A 23,313-nucleotide genomic window follows, 5' to 3' on the forward strand; every position below is an offset into this window, starting at 1 on the left:
GAGTTTGCCTCTGCGGTGGTGCATACCCAAACTACCAATCAGCGTGTTGTGTAGCGGAAGGTAGCCAGTTAGGGAGTTTAGCATAGTGTTTAATTCGCAATACCAGAAGATAACTATTCATTTTTTATATTATAATGCATAACAAATAATCATGTTAATGACTATATGACAATAAGGAATTTTAACAATGTACTTTATTACGAAAATCAATCAATTTAAATGTTCCGTCTCGCACCAGCTCGCGCCTCCAGCCCAAAAATGGCCAAAGCGTCCAATGAATTGACTGTGGTTTTGGCTTCGTTCAAACGAAAGTACAAAATTACAAAATTCTTACGTAACGTCTCAGTCAGTCATAAGTATTTTCATGTTATGTGTTTTCTGTGGGAAATAGATGCATTTCCGAACCGTGAAATGTGCTTGGATCCCAAAATTTTCCAGTTTATCATACGTCTTACCGCAGGAACTGCAGCCATTGAAACAAGTTTACAAATCCACCGCGAGGTTGGGCTTACTTGAAAAGAGTAGGAGAGTAAATGGTTTCTACTGGCCTTAATTTCTGCTTCGGAATGGAACGAAAATTGTAAGTAATGCTCCTACGTTTATCTTAGGAGCATAAAATGTCATTATGAAAAAGTTGTCATCTCATTTCCTTGCAGACTGGCCATGTACGACAGTTCTTCCAGGGCTCACAGTGCTCGTTCGTCTGGCTGTGCTATTGCTTAGCGTTCTGTAAACTCCAACAGCGGAAACCCAAACCCTTTTGACTTTCCGAGGTGCTACAAAAAACGCCTATAGTATCTAATGGACGTTTGTTCAGTCCCTCAGACACCGGCGACGTCAGTGTGAGCACGACGTTTTTCCCATAGTATTGTCCAAAGACTTGAGCATACACACATTACACTATCCATGAATTATTATATAAACTAAATGTAATTGTAACAGTATTATTGATCTATCAAGTGAATTTTATTTTGTAAATAAGAAATGGAAATTTGGAAGTGATGTAATCTGGTAACGGAAGAGCGTAATTCAAACCATTAACCGTTTTCTTTCTTGTAACTAAGGAAGTTAGGAGCGTGGAAGGGAACTTAGTGACTGTGAACAATGATGTAATTTTGAAATGAACCTCTAGGCTAAACAAGCCCGAGTGATTATGTATTCTTGGTGATTGTACAATGTTTGAGTAGTGCCTCGAGGCTAGATAAGCCCGGGTGATTACGTATTCTTAGTGATTATATTTCTTTTCTGAATTATTCCTCGAGGCTAGACAAGCCCGAGTGATTATGTATTTCTAGTGACTATTTAGCAATGATGATTATGAACTGTAAATAGTACTGAATTGATATTGGATTCTAGAAAATTACATGAGGAGAATATATAATATGGATGAAAAAATGAACACAAGTAATCATTCTTATTGGTTCGAGGCTATGTCAGCCCGAATAGATAACCCGTGCTCGTAAAAGGTCCCTGTCTTGAGGCTATTGTCGAGCCCAAGAGTAACTGACAAAAGAAAATGTGATACAAGGACTTCATACATCGCTTGAATGTATCAAATTGTTTCGTCTGGTAATAATGTTAGAGGAATGATCATCCAAAACCTTGGTAACATGTACAATCTTCTCTCATACTAAAAAAGGGTCATGTAATTAAAAAATGTTTTGTGGTAACTAGCTTCAAGTTACTAAAGTAGAGTACAGTATATATCATTTCCTTTTCTTTATTGGTGTACCTAATCAAGGAAATTATGTCCTCAAGCCAAATTCACTCCCCTTCCAATTCAAGATTCCTTCGCTGAGGGAACGACGACCACCTGTGGTACTGACTAAATCTAAGCTCGGCCAAAAACTACAAACGCTGCCACAATTCTTTCTTTTCTTAAATATTTACCTTCTACTATACTAAGTCGAGTACCACTTATATTATCCATGGATGTGTTGATCCGTACCCACAACAGGTAAGAATATAAATATCGAGCTTTACACTGGTGGCAACCGGGATGGATAAAAATTCTTATCATTACACTGGTGTCAACCGGTGGTGGGATAAATTTTAATCTTTACACTTCTCTTGCCCTTCCTCTATCAACACCTGACAATCTTCCATTCACACTTCCAAAAATAGACTCACCCTTCCCTTTCATCTTCGTTTCACTCAAAGCTAACACATCCAACTTTCTTCTCACAAACATTCTTCCAATCTCCTCCCTTTTAGCCTCAATTGTACTACATCCACGCACATTCATAGACCCAATCTTCAGGGTACAGGGATAACTCCATCCCCCATCCCTCATCTCTTTCTCTGAGTGAGCAGCAGGCTGGGATGTAAGCAAAAGCCGGTCAAAACAACATCGGTATTCCATGCATTTCTATTATTTCCAATTTCGTCCATAATAATATCGTTAAATTATTACGTGATGATTCATCACAATATTGAGCATTACAATTTATGTCATGAATAGAACATTAGCAAATTAGCACATTTGACTAATTAATGCCTCTTCTGTTTGTATTCATTGATATAATTAAGGTCCCTTTAGTTTGTACTCAGTGATAGATCATGGGACATTTGACTAATTAAGGCCTCTTCTGTTTGTACTCACTGATAGATCATGGGGCATTAAAGTTTGTACTGATTGATAGATCATGGGGCATTTGACTCTAATTAAGGCCTCTTCTGTTTGTACTCATTGATAGGTCATGGGGCATTTGACTCTAAACAGGACGATAACTTGTAAAGGAGTTGTGTATGAAAAAAAAAAAAAAAAAAAAAAAAAAGCGGACGTGGTCAGAAGAAAACAGACTGAAGACGGGGTAGAGAGGAGGAGGGGGGGGGGAAGACATGCCAGATAATAAAATCAGGTGGACGTCAGCAGCGTTATCAGCAGGTTAATCAGATAAGCTGAAAGGCAAAACTGTGATAAACATATATGTGAAAAATTTACATGATAATGTGGAGGACAGGAGGGTGATAATTAAAACAGTGAAAAATTTACGAGATAGTGGGTTAATGCGGAAGGCAAGAATGTGATAAATAAAATAGTGGGGATATCTGCAGGATTATGGGATGGCTGAAAGGCAGGATCATGGTAATAAAATAGAGATCATTCGCAAGATGACAGGAAAAGGTGGAAGGCAAGGTTGAAGATGAAAATTATTAATATCCAAGACGATAGAACAAGCTGGGAGATAAGAATGTGACAAATAGCTGAGAAATTTTAGTGAGAAGTTTACATGAGTATAGGATACACTGCAGCCAGAAAACAAACAATAAAAGAAAAAGTGAAAACTGCCGCCAAACACTAATATTTATTGCATTTGATCTTAACGTATAGGCATCATTTTCCTCTACAAAGCACGGATATCGTTCTTCTGTGTTTCCAGTGGACCCTGCTACATGGCACACTCAAATTACCCTTAAATCTTATATGTACCCGTTTTTGCTAGTACGGGTTATTTTTTCCCAGGTTTAATTATTCAAAGTGGCATTCACATCTTCAAATAACTAAAACACAACAGAATGTCCCAGTACTGGAACTTGATTCAGCCGAAATTGCCCCACTTAAAATTCAGACAAGAGACGTAAAATCCATCCTAGACAATTTACCTACCAACAAAGCTCCAGGCCCAGATGGAATTCCGCCAATTGTTTTGAAAAAGTGTTCCCCTGAACTTGCCTCTGTCCTAGCTAAATTATTCAGACTATACATACGTACTTCTTTATTCCCAAATTCATGGAAAGAAGCCAATATCCACCCAGTTCCGAAGAAAGGAAGTTCGTCTGACCCCTCCAATTACAGACCAACAGCTGTCACATCTTCCCTTGGTAAGGTATTTGAAACTTTAATTAATAAGCACATTGTTAAACATCTTGAATCCAACAACTTAATTAGTGATAGACAATACGGTTTTCGCCACGAAAGATCCACCATTGACATGCTCAATCTCTTAACTCATACCATCCATCAGTCAATTGATCTTTTTGGAGAAACTCATGCAGTAGCTCTTGATATCTCTAAGGCTTTCGACAAAGTATGGCACCGTTCCCTGCTGTCCAAACTCCCTTGCTATGGACTAACGTCTTTTGTTCCTTTGATTTCTTCATTTCTTGGTGACAGCAAAATAAGAGTAAAAGTAGATGATGTATATTCCAATTTCCACTCAACGCCAGCATGCCGCAGGGATCGGTTCTGACACCAACCCTATTTCTGGTTCATAATAATGATCTCTTATCTGTCACCCACAATCCCATTCACTCATATGCAGATGACTCAACACTACATAGTTCATTCACACTCAGACATCCATTTACAAAGTCTAATATCTCTACCTCTCAACTCAGTACAGCCATCTCCATAAATCAAGATCTATCTGCAATCAGTGAATGGGGACAAAACAACCTTGTCTCTTTTAATGCTAGTAAAACTAAATATATACAGTTTACTAATAGACATATATTGCCAGATTCGTACATTACCTTCAGTGCTACTAATATTCCCATCTCCAAAAGTATTGAAATTCTTGGTGTCTCACTTAACAGTGCCCTCAGCTGGACCTCTCATGTCAGATCACTTGCTAAAACCGCCTCAAAGAAACTTGTATTATTGTACAGTACAGAGTCCGTAACTTCTTCGCCGATGAGCAGTTAGCTATAATTTATAAGAGTCATGTGTGCTCTCAGCTTGAATATTGCTCACCCTTGTGGAATGGTTGTGGAGAGGTTGCATTAAGACAACTAGACAAAATTCAGAATAAAGCTGTTAGAATCATTAACAACCCTGCCATTACATATAAACTACCTCCCCTGCAAGTAAGAAGGAATGTTGCCTCCCTTGCATTATTTTACAGATATTTTTTTGGCAAATGCTCAGACGAAGTTGCGTCCATGGTGCCACCTCTCCATTCCTTCCCTCGTGCTACACGGGCATCTGGTAGCGCTCATGACTGGAATGTCACGCAGCCATATTGCAGAACTTCTGCCTATCAGAATTCTTTCATTCCCCGAACTGCATCTCTCTGGAACTCGCTTCCCTAGAGTTGTTTTCCTCCAAATTTCAACCCACAACTGTTCAAGTCTAATTACAGATATTTTATGAACAGAGGACAACAGTAATCTAGTGTATGGATTATTTTTTTTTTTTTTTACTCATTTGTTTTTCCTTCCTCCGTTCTGTTATTTATAAAAAAAAAAAAAAAAAATCCACCATCACAGTCACTGTCATCATCATCGCTGGGATCATTATCCCTTGTATCATCATATACACCATCACAGTCACTGTCATCATCATCGCTGGGATCATTATCCCTTTTATCATCATATACACCATCACAGTCACTGTCATCATCATCGCTGGGATCACTGTCCCTTGTATCATCATATACACCATCACAGTCACTGTCATCATCATCGCTGGGATCACTATCCCTTGTATCATCATATACACCATCACAGTCACTGTCATCATCATCGCTGGCATCACTATCCCTTGTATCATCATATACACCATCACAGTCACTGTCATCATCATCGCTGGGATCACTATCCCTTGTATCATCATATACACCATCACAGTCACTGTCATCATCATCGCTGGGATCATTATCCCTTTTATCATCATATCCACCATCACAGTCACTGTCATCATCATCATCTACAAATATTAAGGCAATAAATGATAGCATCGCAAGCTACAAGAAAGGCAGGAGGCGAGATGAAATTAGGTGGAGCGGCCTGGCACACTTCTACAGGTGTAACAAGTTCAAGCTTTTTTATTTTATTTATTTATTTATTTTTTCTGTCAGTGGTTCTTTTTTTCTTTTCATTACTAAAAATTTCATGTTCCTTCTCGTCTCTTTCAATCTTTTCTATTCGTTTTCATTGTCTCCCTTTTTTTTTTTTTTTTCACGTTTTCTCTTCTCTTTACACATTCTGCTTTTTCTTATGATTTTTCCTTTATTTTTTCTTTCTTTCTTCACTCCATAAGAGAGGTAGGAGGCAAGATGAAGTTAGGTTATCATCAGAGCGAACTACATCACCATCATAATCACAATAATTCTCACATCGTCATCATCACCATCATCATCATCATTATTGTCCTCCAAACAATTATTATTAACATCAAAGTCAGCTTAATCATCTTCACTAATACCAATGTCATCATTATCATCATTACCACCACCGTCACCATCGTTATCATCCTCCAATCAGTTAGCATCAGAATCGACTTAATCATCTTTATCAGTACGAATGTCATCATCATCGTCATCATCATCGCCATCATCGTCATCATCATCATCATCATCGTCATCATCAATCATCCATCGTCATCATCATCATCATCATCATCATCATCATCATTATTCTCCAAACAGTTAACATATAATCGACTAATCAGCTTCACTAATGCCAATATCCTCCTCCTTATCATTAGATATATTAGATGACTTGCAGAGTATATCAGGGCATCACAAGGTACAAGAGTGGTAGGAGACAAGATGGAGTAAGGTGTAGCGGCCTGAGACTACCACAGGTGTACCCAGTTCAACCCTGTGCCACGCCACTCACTCTCCCTCCCTTCCTTCCTTTCTACTTCACCTTTTTACTTTCGTTGCCTTTCTTTATTTTCTGCATTTCTCACTTCTTTCTTTCCGTCTCCTCCCTTTTCCTTTTTCTCTTTTATCGTTTTTCGTGTCTTTCTTTACTATATTAGAACATCAGAAGCTATAAAAGAGGCAGGAGCGAAACGAAGTCAGGTGCAGCGGCCTGGGAGTCTACTACACCTGTACTGAGTTAACACCTTTACCATTTATAACGCATTTTATTTCTTTACCCTTTCCTGCCTTTATTTCACGTTTTGCTTCATTTTTGTCATCCTTTTCCCTTTTTCATTATATCCTTTTTGTTTGTTTTTCTTTTCTTCCATTTTTCTTTTCATTTCCTATGTTGTTTTTTCCTTTCCTTGTATTTTTCCCTCCATCGTCTTTCTCTCCTTTCTTTCTTTACTATATTTTTTACATCAATAAAGCAACAAGTGAAGTAGGAGCCAAGGTGAAGTAAGGTGCAGTGATCTGGGACTCTTATAAAGGTGTCTTCAGTTCCAACCATCACTACTGCTGCGCTCCTCCTAGGTTTTCTTTCTCATTTCCTTTTTTCTTTCTTGTTTTCCGTTTTTCTTCGCTTTCTTTGCTGTTCTTCTCTCTTTCGGTTTCTTCTCATTTTTTTTAAAATCCTTTCTTTGTTATTTTTGTCATTTTATTTTATCTTTTCATTTACTTTTCTTTCTGTCCTCCATTCTTTATTTCCTCTTAATTTGTTCATTTTCCATATACAAGTTTTTTTTTTTTTTTCTGTTGTTCATTGTTTCCCGTTCTCTATCCATCTAATCTCCATATATATCTTTATCTGTCGTTATCACCACCAGCACCACCATAGTTACATGATATCTAGGCTACAATATTATCACCACAAGCAACAAGAGAGGCAGGAGGCGAGATGCAGTAAGGTGGAGCGGCCTGGCACTCTACGAGTACTACACCTGTACCCAGTTCACACCTTCACCCTTCCTACCAGATCTCGCCTTTTCTTGCTGTTTTTCACCCATTTCTATTTACATACTGTATTTTTTTTGTTCTTGCTCTTATCTCGTCTTCTTTCTTGTTCATTTTCGTGGCATTAGTCTATCTATCTATCTATTGCCAGACGCCTCAATCCCGTTTGGGGTGGCCACAAACAAATCGCCTCCAAGTCGCCCTATCCCCCTCCATTTCACTGCCCTGCTTCCAACTCACACCCCCCTCTCTCATATACCTCTCCACCCCATCTCTCCATCTCATTGTCGGCCTCCCCCTCCTTCTTCCCCCCTCCACCTCACTCACATACACTCTCTTCGTCAGTCTTTCACACTCCATCCTCTCCACATGGCCAAACCACCTCAGTGTGTTCCTCATAACGCTTCCTATCACATCCACATCCACACCACAACGCTTCTTTATATCCTCATTCGTCAGCCAGTCTCTCCATGTGACTCCACAGGCTCCTCTTAAATAACTCATTTCCACTGCTCTCACTCTTGACTTGTGTCCTTCCAACAATGTCCAAGCTTCACTTCCATACGTTAGAGTTGGTATCATAATACTCTTATGTAGTAACTTTTTCACTTCCATGCTCACTTCCCTGTTTCTTATCACTGCTTTCAAAGAACCAGCAACCTTTCTTCCCTGCTGTACCCTTTCAAGCACTTCACCCTCAAACCTCCATACTTACTCATCACACTACCCAAGTACTTAGACGTACTCACATTTTCCAGTTCCTCACCATCCAACCTCGCTGTACATTCACTGACTTCACCTCTCTCAAAGACCATCACTTTACTCTTCCCTACATTCACCTTTAGATTCCGTTTCTTACACACTCTCCCAAACTCATCCACCAAGCCTTGCAGCTCCCCTTCGTCTTCACTCAACAACACAGTATCATATGCAAACTACAGTACAGGGAGTTTCCAAACACTATCCTCTTTCACCAGGGCCACTCCAACATCCAGTACCCTACCTTGTACCTCTTTTATTACCCCATCTAAGTACAGATTGAACAACCATGGAGACATGACACATCCCTGTTTCAACCCAACTTTCAAAGAGAAAAATTCACTCAGTTCACCATCCACACGCACTGCCTTCGCACCTTCGTACATACTCTTCACAGCATTCAACAACTTCCCATCTACTCCATATATTCTTAACACTTTCCACAATCCTTGTCTATCCACCCTGTCATATGCTTTCTCCAAATCCATGAAAGCCGCATACAACTTCTTTCCCTTCTCTAGAAACTTTTCCACTAAAGATCTAAGAATGAATATCTGATCTACACAACCTCTTCCCTTCCTAAAGCCTCCCTGTTCTTCTCCAACTAATTTCTCTGTTCTTTCTCTAACTCTGTCAATAAGTATACTACCATACACTTAGAAGACAAATGCCTCTATGATTACCACACACTTCTTTTTCCCGTTTTCCTTTGTACAAGGGAATAATCATACTTGACTTCCAATCCTCCGGGACTCTACCTTCCTCCCAGCCAATCTGCACATCTTCCACATCCATTCTACTACTATCTCTCCCCCATGCTTCAGCATTTCACCACACACTCCATCAATTCCTGGGGCTTTCCCCGATTTAACTTTCTTCATTGCTTACACAACTTCTATCCTACTGATTTTTTCCTGTCTTCTCACCCTCCTCCTTCTCCCAGCCATTCCCCAGCCACTTATACTCGCATTACTTCCATCCTCTATGTTCAACAATTCCTTAAAGTGTTCTCTCCATCTGCTCACTTTTTCTCCCTTCTCCACTAGTAATCTACCATTTTTATCTTTCACTCCCCTGCTACCTTCACTTCCACCCTGTCTTACTCTTTTCACCTCTTTCCAGAACATTTTCGTACAGTCCCTCCACTTTACACTCAAATTCCTTCCAAATTCCTCATCCACTCTCTTCTTACGCTCTCTTACTAACCTTTTCACCTCTCTCTTTCTTTCTACATATAACTCTTTCTTCCGCCTTTCAACTTCTTCCACGCCCCTATTCATTGTATGCTTTCTTCTTTTGTGCCACAGTCTGTCTCACCTCTTCAGTCCACCACGCTGTTCCTTGCACCCCCCCTCCGTCTTCTCTTCCTTCCACACACCACATCACATACTGCACATATTTCTTCTGTAAATATCCTACACACCTTCCACGTCTCCCATCTGCTCCAATTCATATTTGCCCAATCGTTCCTCCACTTCTCTCTTATACTATGCCTTTTTCTCATCCTCTTGTAACCTTTCCACTCTCCTTGCAACTACTCCTTCCTCTCGTCTTTCCCTTCTTCTATTCCTTCATTTTACTTGAATCCTAATTCTGGTGACATGTAGAGGTGTGCGGTACGAAGGAAGACCACTGGGCCTTGAAATCAGGCTGTGAAGCCTATCCCCAGAGTCAGTCACATAAAAAAAAAAAAAAAAAAAAGTGATCAGAAAGTCCACTCCCCCAACCTCTATAAACTCTTGCATCCATTACACATCTTCGCATCCTTTCATCCACACACACATAATCAATCATTGCCTTCCTTTCATTCAGTTCACCACCCACCCTTTTCATCACTCGCCATGTATACCTGTGGATCATTTTATGCCTGAAGAGGGTATTGGCTATTACCAACCCCCTCCCAGCACAAATGTCCACTAACGCACTCCCATTCTCATCTATCTTAGCAGGCACACCCCACTCACCAACTATTCCATCCACCTTCACATTCCCAACTTTACCATTCATATCACCGATCAAAAACACTCTCTCATTCCTTCCAAACTTTTCCATGCACACTTCTACATTTGTCCAGAACTCTTCTCTCACTCTTCTAGCACGATCTTGCGTTGGCGCATACACACACACAATCGCCCTCATTTGTATTCCAACTTTCAACTTTACCCACACAATCCTTGACCCAACTGATCCATACTGTCTTATGCTCTTCCATCTTTAACTCACAACTATACATACTCCTTCCTTTGCCCTCTCATTCTCACCTACTTCTGCACATATACCCCATCCATACTCCCATTCTCTCACACTTTCTCCTCTCCATTTTGTTTCAGTTATTCCACATACATCCACTTTCGCACCCTCAAGCACCTGGACAATCTCTCTCTCTTTCACCTCATCATTCGCTCCTCTTACATTCCATGTACCCATTACCAAGTCCTTTGTCCGGTCCTGGGTCGTCATCGTTTGGTCAGTCCTTGTCCGAAGCTTCTTGTTTGTTTTTTTAGTTAGTTGTTTCCCGGGGAGGGGCACTAACCCTCCGCCAACCCTTTTAGTCGCCTTTTACGACAAGCAGGGATACTGGGGGAGTATTTTTGAAAAAAAAAAATCCTACCCCCAGGGGTATGAATTAGTATGTTGTCCAATTTACGTTGCTTCTCAGGATGCCATGACTCACTCTGAACTGAATACAATCGTTTGGCGGCAGCTGGAATACAATACTGGAAAGTAAAATAGACACAGTATAATATACAGACAGAATGGCTGAGAGAAACAGAGTAAGAGAAAGTATCATGAGTATATTACGTAAGGCATTATAAAGTATATGATGAAAATAGGTATAATTAAAAGAATATGATAAAAGAATGATAGTAGTAGCTTAATATTTGTATCCCCAGCCTTAACATGACCCTGGTGGACTGCTGTGGTGAATATTTTGTTTGATATACAGAACGACACTACGACTACAATTCATGGTAAGAAGTGGAATATTAATATAGGGAAAAACTGCTTTACCTGTAGATGAACAGTCTAATAAGCTACAGCAGCAGTGCAAGGAGTATGGCTACACTACAAACTTGTCAGGATAAATATTTGTATAGTCAATAAGTAATGGCGTGTGTTTAATGCAATGGAATTTACTACAGCAACAGTGGTTAGTGCAAGAACTATAGATACATTACAAACCTGGCTGGGATAAATATTTGTAGACTCTAGTCAATAAGTAATGGCGTGTGTTTATTTCCAGGCTGCTGTGTATCCTGACGACAGTCACACGAGTACAGTCAGCCTCGTCTTTCGCGGTACTCCACTTTGCCGGCTCCGGTTTTTCCTGGGTGAGTAAACCATCACAAATGCACAAGTTTAAGCTGTATTTTGGCAGAATTTTGCAAAGTGTGTTGCTAATTTATCTCAAAATACACTTTAAACAAGTATATAGTAATGTCTGGTGATGTTTCGGCCCACTACAAAGGTTTTTAGGCCATTACATAGTAAATTATGGCTGTGGCAGACATTTTATAAAGGTTTCATTACTTGGCGGAAATTAGTTTCTCGTGGGTGTGCATGTAACGTAACCCCCATAAAACACAAGGCCTTACCCTACTTATCTGTGACAGTATTCTGACATTGTGTGTGGTCTTATTTTAACAACTGTAGATTACAGATTTCATACTGTACAGTATTTCATTTCTGTCCCTCCTAAAGAAATATATATATATTTTTTCTTTTCAACGAACAGGGTACTTTTCTTTCTCCTGCCTTGTGTTCGGAGGGTGTGGTGGGCAAGGGAACGTCTTTTCCTGTTCTATACTTTTCTCTTTTTCCCCAACAGATAACCTGGATAGAAGCCAGTAGGCCTGTTATCTGTTCTTACTATGTACTACTATATTTTAATCTATAGTTATAACCACCACCACCACCACCATCATCATCATCATCATCATCATGGTAACTCTCAGCACCACCACCACTGGCTACATTAGATCAAAGCCACCACTATATAATGCCATCACAAGCTAGGACAGAGGTAGGACACAAGGTGCAGTAAGGTGGAGCGGCCTGGCACACTACTACACCTGTACCCAGGCCAACTCTTTGGTCTGACCGTCTACTTTTATTCCTTCTCTTCTCTTTCACATTTTACTTCATTTCTCTTTATTTTGTACATTTCTCACTTTCTTTCTCCTTGTCTTTCTTTCGCCCTTTATTTCTTTCTTTTTCCTTTGTTTTCACTATAGTACAGCATCACAAGCTACGAGAGGTCGCTGCAACGAAGCCATCGACGTCCAACTCTAGGTGCTGCCTCATTTGCTAATCATCATCATCATCATCATTACATGCACAAAAGTCATCATCACCACCTTAATCATCATCTGTACGTGCATATAGGTCGACATAACCATCATAATCATCATCATCATTACCTGCACAAAGGTCATCATCACCACCGTAATCATCATCATCATCATCATCGTCGTCGTCGTCGTCGTTAGCCGCACAGAGGTCATCATCACCACCGTAATCATCATCATCATCATCATCGTTAGCTGCACAGAGGTCATCATCACCACCCTAATCATCATCATCATCGTTAGCTGCACAAAGGTCATCATCACCACCGTAATCATCATCATCATCATCGTTAGCTGCACAGAGGTCATCATCACCACCGTGATCATCATCATCATCATCATCATCATCGTTAGCTGCACAAAGGTCATCATCACCACCGTAATCATCATCATCAACATCATCGTTAGCTGCACAAAGGTCATCATCACCACCGTAATCATCATCATCATCATCCTTTCCCCCCTACTATATAAGCGATGGGCACTGTGTTGGATCCAGAACTTAAAAGGAAGAGGGAAAACCAGATTATTATACTCTTATAAAAGCTGTTTAGTAACACACACACACACACACACACACACACACACACACTGATACCTGTTATTCAGTAAAGCCTCTTCACAAACCATACCAACACTCACATAACTGTTATTCAGTGACTCATTCACTAAGTACTGTTAACACACACACAATTTTTAATTGTTGATTTACAATATTCACCAACACCCACACAATTACTATTAAGTGATTCACATATATTCACCAAACACCAACACCCACACAATTACTATTCACTGATTCACATATATTCACCAAACACCAACACCCACACCAGCTCACGTCTGTTCTGCCTCCCAACACTTGCATAAACCATTGTCTTTTTTCGCCTCTCATTTGTTAGGAATCTGTTATGGTTTGTGTACAGTTGCGGACAAAAATATTGATCCACCTGCTTTATATTTATCTGAAACCCAGTGATTTGACCTTTCAAGTCTAACTAACTTTTCAGAATATTATACGGTATACACGTTTAATAATTGTTCAGCTGAAAATTTGAGCAATATTATCAGCTACAAATGTACGGTTGATTAACAAAAAATCGAGCAGGATGGGTGCGATGATATCCAAACTGTTCGATATAGCTTGTGAATTCTGTTTGTCTGTCTATCTATCTATACCCAGACGCCTTAATCCCTCAAGGGATGGCCACAAACAAATCACCTCTTTGCCCCCCAGTCCCCTGCCATTTCGCTGCCCTGTCCCCAACTTACATCCCCCCTCTCTACTGGACAATCCCTCTCCATTCCATCCCTTCACTTCATCCTCGGTCTCCCCCTCCCTCTCCCCCCTCCATCTTACTCACATACACTCTCAAGAAGATTAATTGCTTTTCATCTGAGTATGTATGATAATAACTGGAAATTTGTCCCAGGCAGGTTATGTATGTGGTCTGTGAAAAAAAAAAAAAAAAAAAAGTTTGCCAGCGTTGTGAATAAACATTAGGTATTTTCCAGTATCCGTCGTCCATGGTGTCAAATTACTTCGTGCTGAGTGTGCACCCATACTTTTGTGATCGACTGTACCTGGTACTGTATTTGTTTTTCCAATAAAATTATCATTGGTAAAATATCAGTACTGAATACTATACCCTGTTTACTTTAACTTGGCCTAAATTTACCATCTATCCATCATGAATGCTGAGCTATAGCAAGAGACAAACACTTGGATATGATGCTAGTCACGAGAAAGTGCTGTGGAAGGAATGTAGAGCCGTAGTATTGTCTTATCCTGCCAGTGAGCTACGGGAAACATGCTTCATAAGGACGAACCTCTGGGCCAAGTTGAGGTGAATGAACTATAGGTACGATGGCATCCAGGTGATTGATGCTTCTGTACTTACTTGCTTAAAGGCAGCCTTCGGCGGCCTCTACTTTATGTTAACTCGGGAACCGTTGCCCGACTGGACTGGTGTTTTATTCTCCAAGTTAGGGCATTTTAACGGTACCTTGCTCTAACACAACTTGCACTACGTTGCGCCGTTTTTGCTGTGTTACGGTAACAAACAAACCAACAAACATACATAAATCGGATCATAATATAGTTTGGTAAGCGGGTGCGTGTTAATCGCTTACACCCGAGGACACAAGATTTATTTTTTTCTTGATGCAAGCAGACGATTTCAGTCAACTAAGGAGATGCTGTAAGTGGTGAAGGAGATAATGAAACTTATATCTAACCCCTCCATTAGAAAAGGTCGCTACTGTGCTGAGTAAACTTGTCTAGAGAGAGGGAACAGGAAATGAGCCAGGGCGTTGGTTGATCTGGTGACCTGCGTCGCCCCATGAAACCATCAAAGAGCGGGCAGAGTACTGGCCTTGGTGAGCAAAGCAGTGGGTGGGACGGACTGGAATGTTGGTGGGCGGTGGGGCTGGGGCAGGAGAGTGTACCCTGTGGAAATGGCTGTGGCAGGATTACTGGTTGCAGTGCAGCCAAGATTAATGTCAAAGATTCCTCCAAAAATGAAAGACGAGGGGGGGGGATAAAGAAATGGGCGTGGGAGATGAAGTGGGTGGGATGAGGTAGAACTGTGGGTGTGGGGGTGGGGAGAGGCCAAGACAGTATACACAATGAATATGGGCGTTTTGGCATTAATGTTTTGATAGCAGTAAAGGATTATTTCAATATTTTCTTCATGAACCTGAGGTAAAAAAAAAAAAAAAAAAAGTCATTACTGTCATTTCTGTAGCGTGTTGAGAAGCAGGTAAAAACCCCTGCTGGGCTGCCAGGTGTACAAATGCTGGTATAGTTTGTTTGCCTTGTGTCCGTGTGGCGCATTTCACTGGCTACTTTGATGGCAGTTTATCCTGCTGCTGTGTTTTACTGGCCCGGGTTCTGCAGCCTGTCTGGTCTGTTTGTCATGGCCAGAAGGACGGCAGTATCATGACGAGGATGATATTTGGCTGAAGTTGATGATGATGATTATTATGATTAAGATCATTCATCATCATCATCTTCTTCTTCTTCTTCTTTCTTTCTTTCTTTCTTATTTCCGCTTCTTCTTTCTTTCTTATTTTTTTTCTTTCCCTCTTCTTGGCTGATACAAATAGCTGCTGAGCCTGTGTACGGAATACTTTGAGGCGCAGCATCTTTGTATGGGACACTTCGTAACGCATCTTAATTCCTGAGTGATTTATGTCGCAAATTACACCCCAGTATCCTTTTGTATGCTAATTATCTTTGTAATTCGACAGTGCATCAGTATATACAAGAGAATATAAGTATGTAATGGGCAAAATAAATTGCTTATGAATAGGTGATGGGAAAGTTGCTAAGAGAAGGAGAATACGACCCATTGCGTTTGTAGACTGTACTGTACAGTAGGTGAGAGGCGGGGCACAGATAACGATAACAGCCAGTGGCATATCACCCCCGTAGTGGTGTTGGCACCCGAGGCGGGGCACAGATAACGATAACAGCCAGTGGCATATCACCCCCGTAGTGGTGTTGGCACCCGAGGCGGGGCACAGATAACGATAACAGCCAGTGGCATATCACCCCCGTAGTGGTGTTGGCACCCGAGGCGGAGCACAGATAACGATAACAGCCAGTGGCATATCACCCCCGTAGTGGTGTTGGCACCCGAGGCGGGGCACAGATAACGATAACAGCCAGTGGCATATCACCCCCGTAGTGGTGTTGGCACCCGAGGCGGGGCACAGATAACGATAACAGCCAGTGGCATATCACCCCCGTAGTGGTGTTGGCACCCGAGGCAGGGCACAGATAACGATAACAGCCAGTGGCATATCACCCCCGTAGTGGTGTTGGCACCCGAGGCGGGGCTGGCATAATACAGTACAGGCCTGAGTGTTGGGCGTGCATGACAAAGATCCTTGCAATTATTCACATTCATCCATCCATCTAACATCCAATCCTACGTTGCCCCATGAGGGCAACATTGCAATCAGTAATAAGCAGTATGCTAATACGCTGTCACACTGTTGATAAAGCATCATTGTATGCAGTCATAAACAGTCTGCTAATTCGCTGTCACACTGTTGATAAAACAACATTGCATGCAGTAATAAGCAGTCTGCTAATTCGCTGTCGTGAATACAAAAACTCCAGTGACACCCATTTGCCAGATGTAAGTTTTAAAACTGTCACGTCACTACTTCGTCTTTGACATGTTTTCATCCATGTACTATGCACAGTATATGTGTTGTGAACTAACTTTATATTTCAACACTAAGAAATGCTTTTGATATAAATGTCCCATCCTGTATTTCATGTAGCGCCTGCCATCACCACAACTTTATATTTCAACACTAAGAAATGCTTTAGATATAAATGTCCCATCCTGTATTTCATGTAGCGCCTGCCATCACCACAACTTTATATTTCAACACTAAGAAATGCTTTAGATATAAATGTCCCATCCTGTATTTCATGTAGCGCCTTCCATCACCACAACTTTATATTTCAACACTAAGAAATGCTTTAGATATAAATGTCCGATCCTGTATTTCATGTAGCGGCTTCCATCACCACAACTTTATATTTCAACACTAAGAAATGCTGTAGATATAAATGTCCCATCCTGTATTTCATGTAGCGCCTTCCATCACCACAACTTTATATTTCAACACTAAGAAATGCTTTAGATATAAATGTCCGATCCTGTATTTCATGGAGCACCTTCCATCACCACAACTTTATATTTCAACACTAAGAAATGCTGTAGATATAAATGTCCCATGCTGTATTTCATGGAGCACCTTCCATCACCACATGCAACAGGAAGTGTGTGCAAAGTTTTGACATGAGACCTTTTGCAATCAGAATATTCGTTCAACTTCAGCCCAACCTCGTCTATAGCCACACAGTCAGGCATCTAACCACGCAACCTTGCATCCAACTACACATCTAACCACAATACTGATCATTAACAACACAAGCACGCATCTGACCACACAACTACTTACCTGCTCACAATACTACGCATCAAACCACGGAAACAAACATCTAACCACATAACTACTTACCTGCTGACAACATAACACGTCAAACCCCAAAACAAGTACTTGACCACACAGCAACTTACCTGCTCACAACACCACGCATCAACCACACCAACAAGAATCTAACCACACACACACACACACACACACACACACAAGCACATATCTAACCACACAACTATTTTTGTTGGGCTGGAGTGTGAACACTTGCTGTTGCATAGTATAAATATCACTCGATCAAGTAATATTGTTTCAGCCAGGTGATCGCTGGTTGTACAATAAGCGTTGATGCTGCTCGCAGGTTTTCCAAAGGTAAATAGTTGTGGAGAGTATTTTATGTCGTATTGAATTCCTTCTTATGCTGTATAAAAAAAATAATAATAATAATGATATTAAGGCAAGAACATACGTGAAAAGTTGCCGGATATTATTTTCAAAAGCATCGTCCTTTGAAAATGTGAAGACGGAAGTGTCATATATTTCCTTAATAGACAGGAAATATCGTATTATTTTTCTTTATTTCTTTAATTGACTTGGTGTTATAACAAATTACAAAATATGTAAAATATATACACAACTAACCCGTGATGCATGTTTAAATAGACCCGCGGTGGCAATATGAGTCGCTGCGCCGCGCATGTCCAACAGATCAAGAGTACCAATATTTCGGATGGTCTAATAAATCAGGGATGATTATTGCTACCATTGTACTCCAGCAGATTAGTCGCTTAGGCATGAAGAAATTATGTAACACTTAGTAAACCCAATGTGTAGTAATTAACTAGTACTAGGCGTGACTGATTTATAGACGCTTAGAAAGTTTACGGTGTGGTTTTTAACGCCCTGGCACGGGATGGTTGTCACCCCTGCTTTTCCCATCATCGGCAGGATCTCACGCTGCCGTCATGCCACGCTGCGGCTGCCAGTGCCAGTACTCTTGAGTTCAGTGCCGGGGGTGGTGATGGTGGGTGGGTGTAGTGTTGTGATTTTTTTTTTTTTTTTTTTTTTTTTTTTAAACCCTGTGTGACTGGATGTTTGTGGCCTGGTGGTGGTGTCCGTCTCGAGGTGTAGAGGAGGCTGGGTCAAACGAAGGGTCAGGTGGTAGATTGATCGGCTTCCCCCTACGCCATCTGCAAGGAAGGTCAGCCATTTTTATCATTCGTCCCTCCATTACTTTTCAAACTTAAGGGGGAAGATAAAGCCTTAATTAACCCCTTCACTTCGAGAGGACTTAATTAAACTTTCTGTGTGTCGCAATAATTAAGATAAGCTACTATCATATTGGTGTTAATGATGAAACTAGTACAAGATGTGAGCCTATAATTGAACTTACCTGAACTGCATGTACAGGTAATGGGAACTTTGGTACAGGTGACCAGATTGAGCTGAACTGACCTGCAGAAAAGAGTGAAGACATTAGCATATATATATATATATATATATATATATATATATATACAATTATAATATGGTGTCTCATGCTTTTTTTTTTTTTTCTTGCTGTTTCCATTTTATTACACCTAGGAAGGAGTTCTTTCAGGGAAGGGGTTAATGAAGGTTATATATCACACGGGTAGTTCGAAAAACCTTCCAGGGCTGAATGAAATTTCTTGGAGATAGCAAAACACACACACACACACACACACACACACACACACACACACACACACGCACGCGCGCGCGCGAATAAATAAATAAATAAATGAAAAATGCGTGAACTGAGTATGTTAAGTTTTCAGGAGGGCTGGAAGTATACCAAGGAATACGAAGAGAAAGGCGACACGACGCGGGTTTACCTGAAGACTACATTTCATAGTAATCTGGTGTTTGCTTCCAGTTTGCATATTAAACACCAGCAATGTAAAGTCTGGCCAAAGTCTGCGTGAAATTTGTATAGTTCAGTTTGACTTTGGAGAGGTTTCTCTAGTTTTTAAATATTTAGGTTCAGAATTCGAGAAGGATATCACTGTACGACCAGGACTTAAATAAAAAGAGTCGTCGGGGTGATGAGGTTAATAACGAGAGCATATTAATCAGGAAAGTGGGTGACAGAAGCTGATGAGAAAGAAGAGTATCAAACTCAAGGGAACAGGAGAAGGGATGCTACGTATATTGAAGATGGCATTAAGGAGGAAATATAATGCGGATGTGTGTGTGTGTGTGTGTGTGTGTGTGTGAGAGAGAGAGAGAGAGAGAGTCGTAGTTCATTACTAAAGGCATATTATTCAAGAAAGCGGGCGACAGAAACCAAATAATAATAATAATAATAATAATAATAATAACAATAACGCTAATAATAATAAAAACAACAACAACAACAACAATAAAAAGAAAGTCAAGGAAATCCTAAATCCCAGTGGAAAGCTATAAATTCAATACTTGGTAGAACAAACAACTTAACCTCTGTGCACTCTATTGAATTGAAGCCTCCTAGCTTTGACACCTCTACCTTATTTAATGAACATTTTTTAAAAATCTTTAACATAGAATCAGCTGGGATGGAAAACAACCATAACAGGTACTTAAATAACTCTCCTGATTTTTCAGTATACTTACCTCCAGCACAACAGACTGAAGTTGAAAATTACCTGAATGCTTTAAAGTCTGCTGCTCCAGGTTATGATGATATATCCCCCAAAGTTTTAAGATATACATCAGATGTAATATCTAAACCTTTGACTCATATAATCAATCTTACATTGAAAACAAGTATGTTTCCTGATCACTTAAAAAAAGCCAAAATTATTCCTACATATCAGACAGGTAGCAGAAGTGATATTAATAATTATCGCCCAATCTCTATACTACCAGCTTTCAGTAAAATATTTGAAAAAGTAATTGCTGTTAGATTAATACATTAACTTGAGGAAAATAGCCTACTATCTGAATACCAACATGGGTTTCGTACAGATCGATCAACAGAATCTGCAATATTACAGTTTGTTAACAATGTTTATAAGTTCTTAGAAGAAAAGTATTATGTAGTTGGGGTATTTATTGACTTATCGAAAGCTTTTGATACATTAGATCACAAAATTCTAACTGATAAGTTGGAACATATTGGAATAAGAGGTGTCCCACTAAAACTATTTCAGAGTTATCTCAGTAATAGAATGCAATGTGTTTATTGTAACAATAATTTCTCGCCTTTTAAATCATTATCAAAAGGTGTACCACAAGGGTCTATCCTTGGGCCACTTCTTTTTCTAATATACATTAATGATATAGTAAATGCCAGCACAAAATTTAAGTTTACGATATATGCTGATGATACTAATCTCTTGTTAGCAGACAAAAATATAAATTACCTACAATCAAACTTGCTCTTAGAATTAAATCTAATAAATGAATGGATAAAATCTAATAAATTAAAGCTTAATGTATCTAAAACAAAATATATTTTCTTTAAAAACCGATCAGTAAAAAATTCTTTGCCACCATTACTACTTGATGGTGAAACTATACAAAATGTCAGTAAAATAAAATTTCTTGGTATACTCATAGATGAGAATTTAAATTATAAATATCATATAGATGAAATATGTTTAAAGTTATCCAAAGTGTGTCATATAGATGAAATATGTTTAAAGTTATCCAAAGTGTGTCATATAGATGAAATATGTTTAAAGTTATCCAAAGTGTGTGGTGTATTATACAAAGTCCGTTATAATATAACAACAGAGGCTATGGTCAGCATTTATTATACACTATGCTATCCTTACCTCATGTACAGCTCCGTTCAGAAGTTCGTACTACACCCATTGTTTAAAGCGCTAGTCCCGGCCACTCCTTCCCCGGCGACAGATTACAGCTTCGAACCTCCCACGAGCATCCAGAATTTGGCTAGTATCGAAGCAGTGTCATTCGCTCACCAACTGTTAAATGAAATGAAAATGTTATTTTCATACTCGTAGATATCATTCGATCTTACTGCTAATTTAATTATGAAAGTATGTTTACATTCGCCTGCCTCAGAAATTATAATACAATAATAAATAGCAGAAAAAGCACGTAGCCTACCAGAATATGAGAAGGTCGGCTATGAATCAATGTAATTATGCGTGCTAGTGAGTTATCATGTCTTACTCCCTAGACACGGGCAGTATTTCAGCGAACCATCTTAGCTCAGTATCTATGAACAGTTCTACAGCTTCAAGGAAAATCCAAGCAGCCAAAAATAATTTGTATGCAATCAAGATCTTCAAACATTTAAGAAATATCTGAACAGCTAAAACTCATATTCATACTCAAAACTAGATGAAGACGATTGGTGGAGTCTAAAGAATAATGGAAATCACATGTTTTAAGATGAAGTAGCTTACATGATATTTCCCCTACATAACCATCGGTCTCTCTCTCTCTCTCTCTCTCTCTCTCTCTGGGGTGTGGAAGGGGGGGGGGGTTCAGCCGAGGTATTTTGGCTATCCTCTGCTCATAGGCCGCTTCACGTGCCCCTGTAAGTCGACGTGAATCGGCGAGACGACAAATTCGTGCTTAGAGGTCAAATTATCGCTCTACATGATAATGGCTTTTCCATCAAGGCAATAGCGCATCAGCTTTGCCTCACTACAAAAACTGTAATGAAGTGGATAAAGAGATGGGAGGAGAGTGGCAACCTTCAGTACCAACGTCGGTCATAAGTCTGTTGTATTACAGTAGTGTTATACTAATAATGAATAATTGTGAACAATAGCTCCCCATTATATTCCAGTGCTAATAGAAACTAAAAGTAGTTTTCGGTCCCTGTGGAAGATTTCAGTGAAAATATCTACGGTATATACAGTAGCGTAGGAAGGGGGCAGAGGGTGGGAGTGGGTTTGCAACCTTCTCGAGCATGAGTTTTTGGGAGGGTGGCAAATTACATCCTGAGTATATAATAAACGTTCCCATTTTACTTTTTGACGTGGTGTGGGTGACTAATGGAAAGAATCTGCAACGGGTGTAAAAATAGTAAAAATTATTATGCATTATTTCCATGGCCAGGTATCCCCTACACTACGTCCACAATTACTAGTGGCTGCCAGAGCCAGTGGGCGGCGTCACGCATGATGGCCGATGTTCACTTCTTTTGTTGCTTTTTTCACGTCCACACACCTCACACCTGAATATTCATTATGCCTAGTAAATACATGACTTACATGCAATATATAATGTTCCGTGATACTTTCCCAGCCAATGTTTGCTGGACTTTGTCTTGGTGTTTCACAAAATATCAGATTTCGGTTCAGTGATGCATTGTCCACACTGGGTGTGGGGGTGGGGATATGGAGGTGTGGGTGTGGGTGTGGGTGTGTGGATGTGCGTGTGGGAGTATGGGAGTGGGTGTGGCGGTGTGGAGGTGGCTTTGTGTGTGTGTGTGTGTGTGTGTGTGTGTGTGTGTGTGTGTAATCTCTTGAAACTCTTTGTATTGCATAAGGGCGAAAATTATAGATTAAGGGCATTGGAAATGGGACTTCTCTTGGAATGTGTGTGGAATGCGTAAAATGGGTTGAAGAAGGAATATTATGAATTGAGAAACTGTTGGTGTGAGGAAGCTTGTTGATAACATACAAGTATATAGTTGGCATTGCCATGAAGAGAGAATGGATCTTGATAAGGTGGTGAAAAAGTAAATTCGAGTTTGAAAGCGGGCGAAG

The sequence above is a fragment of the Coenobita brevimanus genome, chromosome 92 (assembly GCF_032717465.1).
Source record: "Coenobita brevimanus isolate Jiangsu-jjx chromosome 92, ASM3271746v2, whole genome shotgun sequence".
Taxonomy (NCBI): Eukaryota; Metazoa; Arthropoda; class Malacostraca; order Decapoda; family Coenobitidae; genus Coenobita; species Coenobita brevimanus.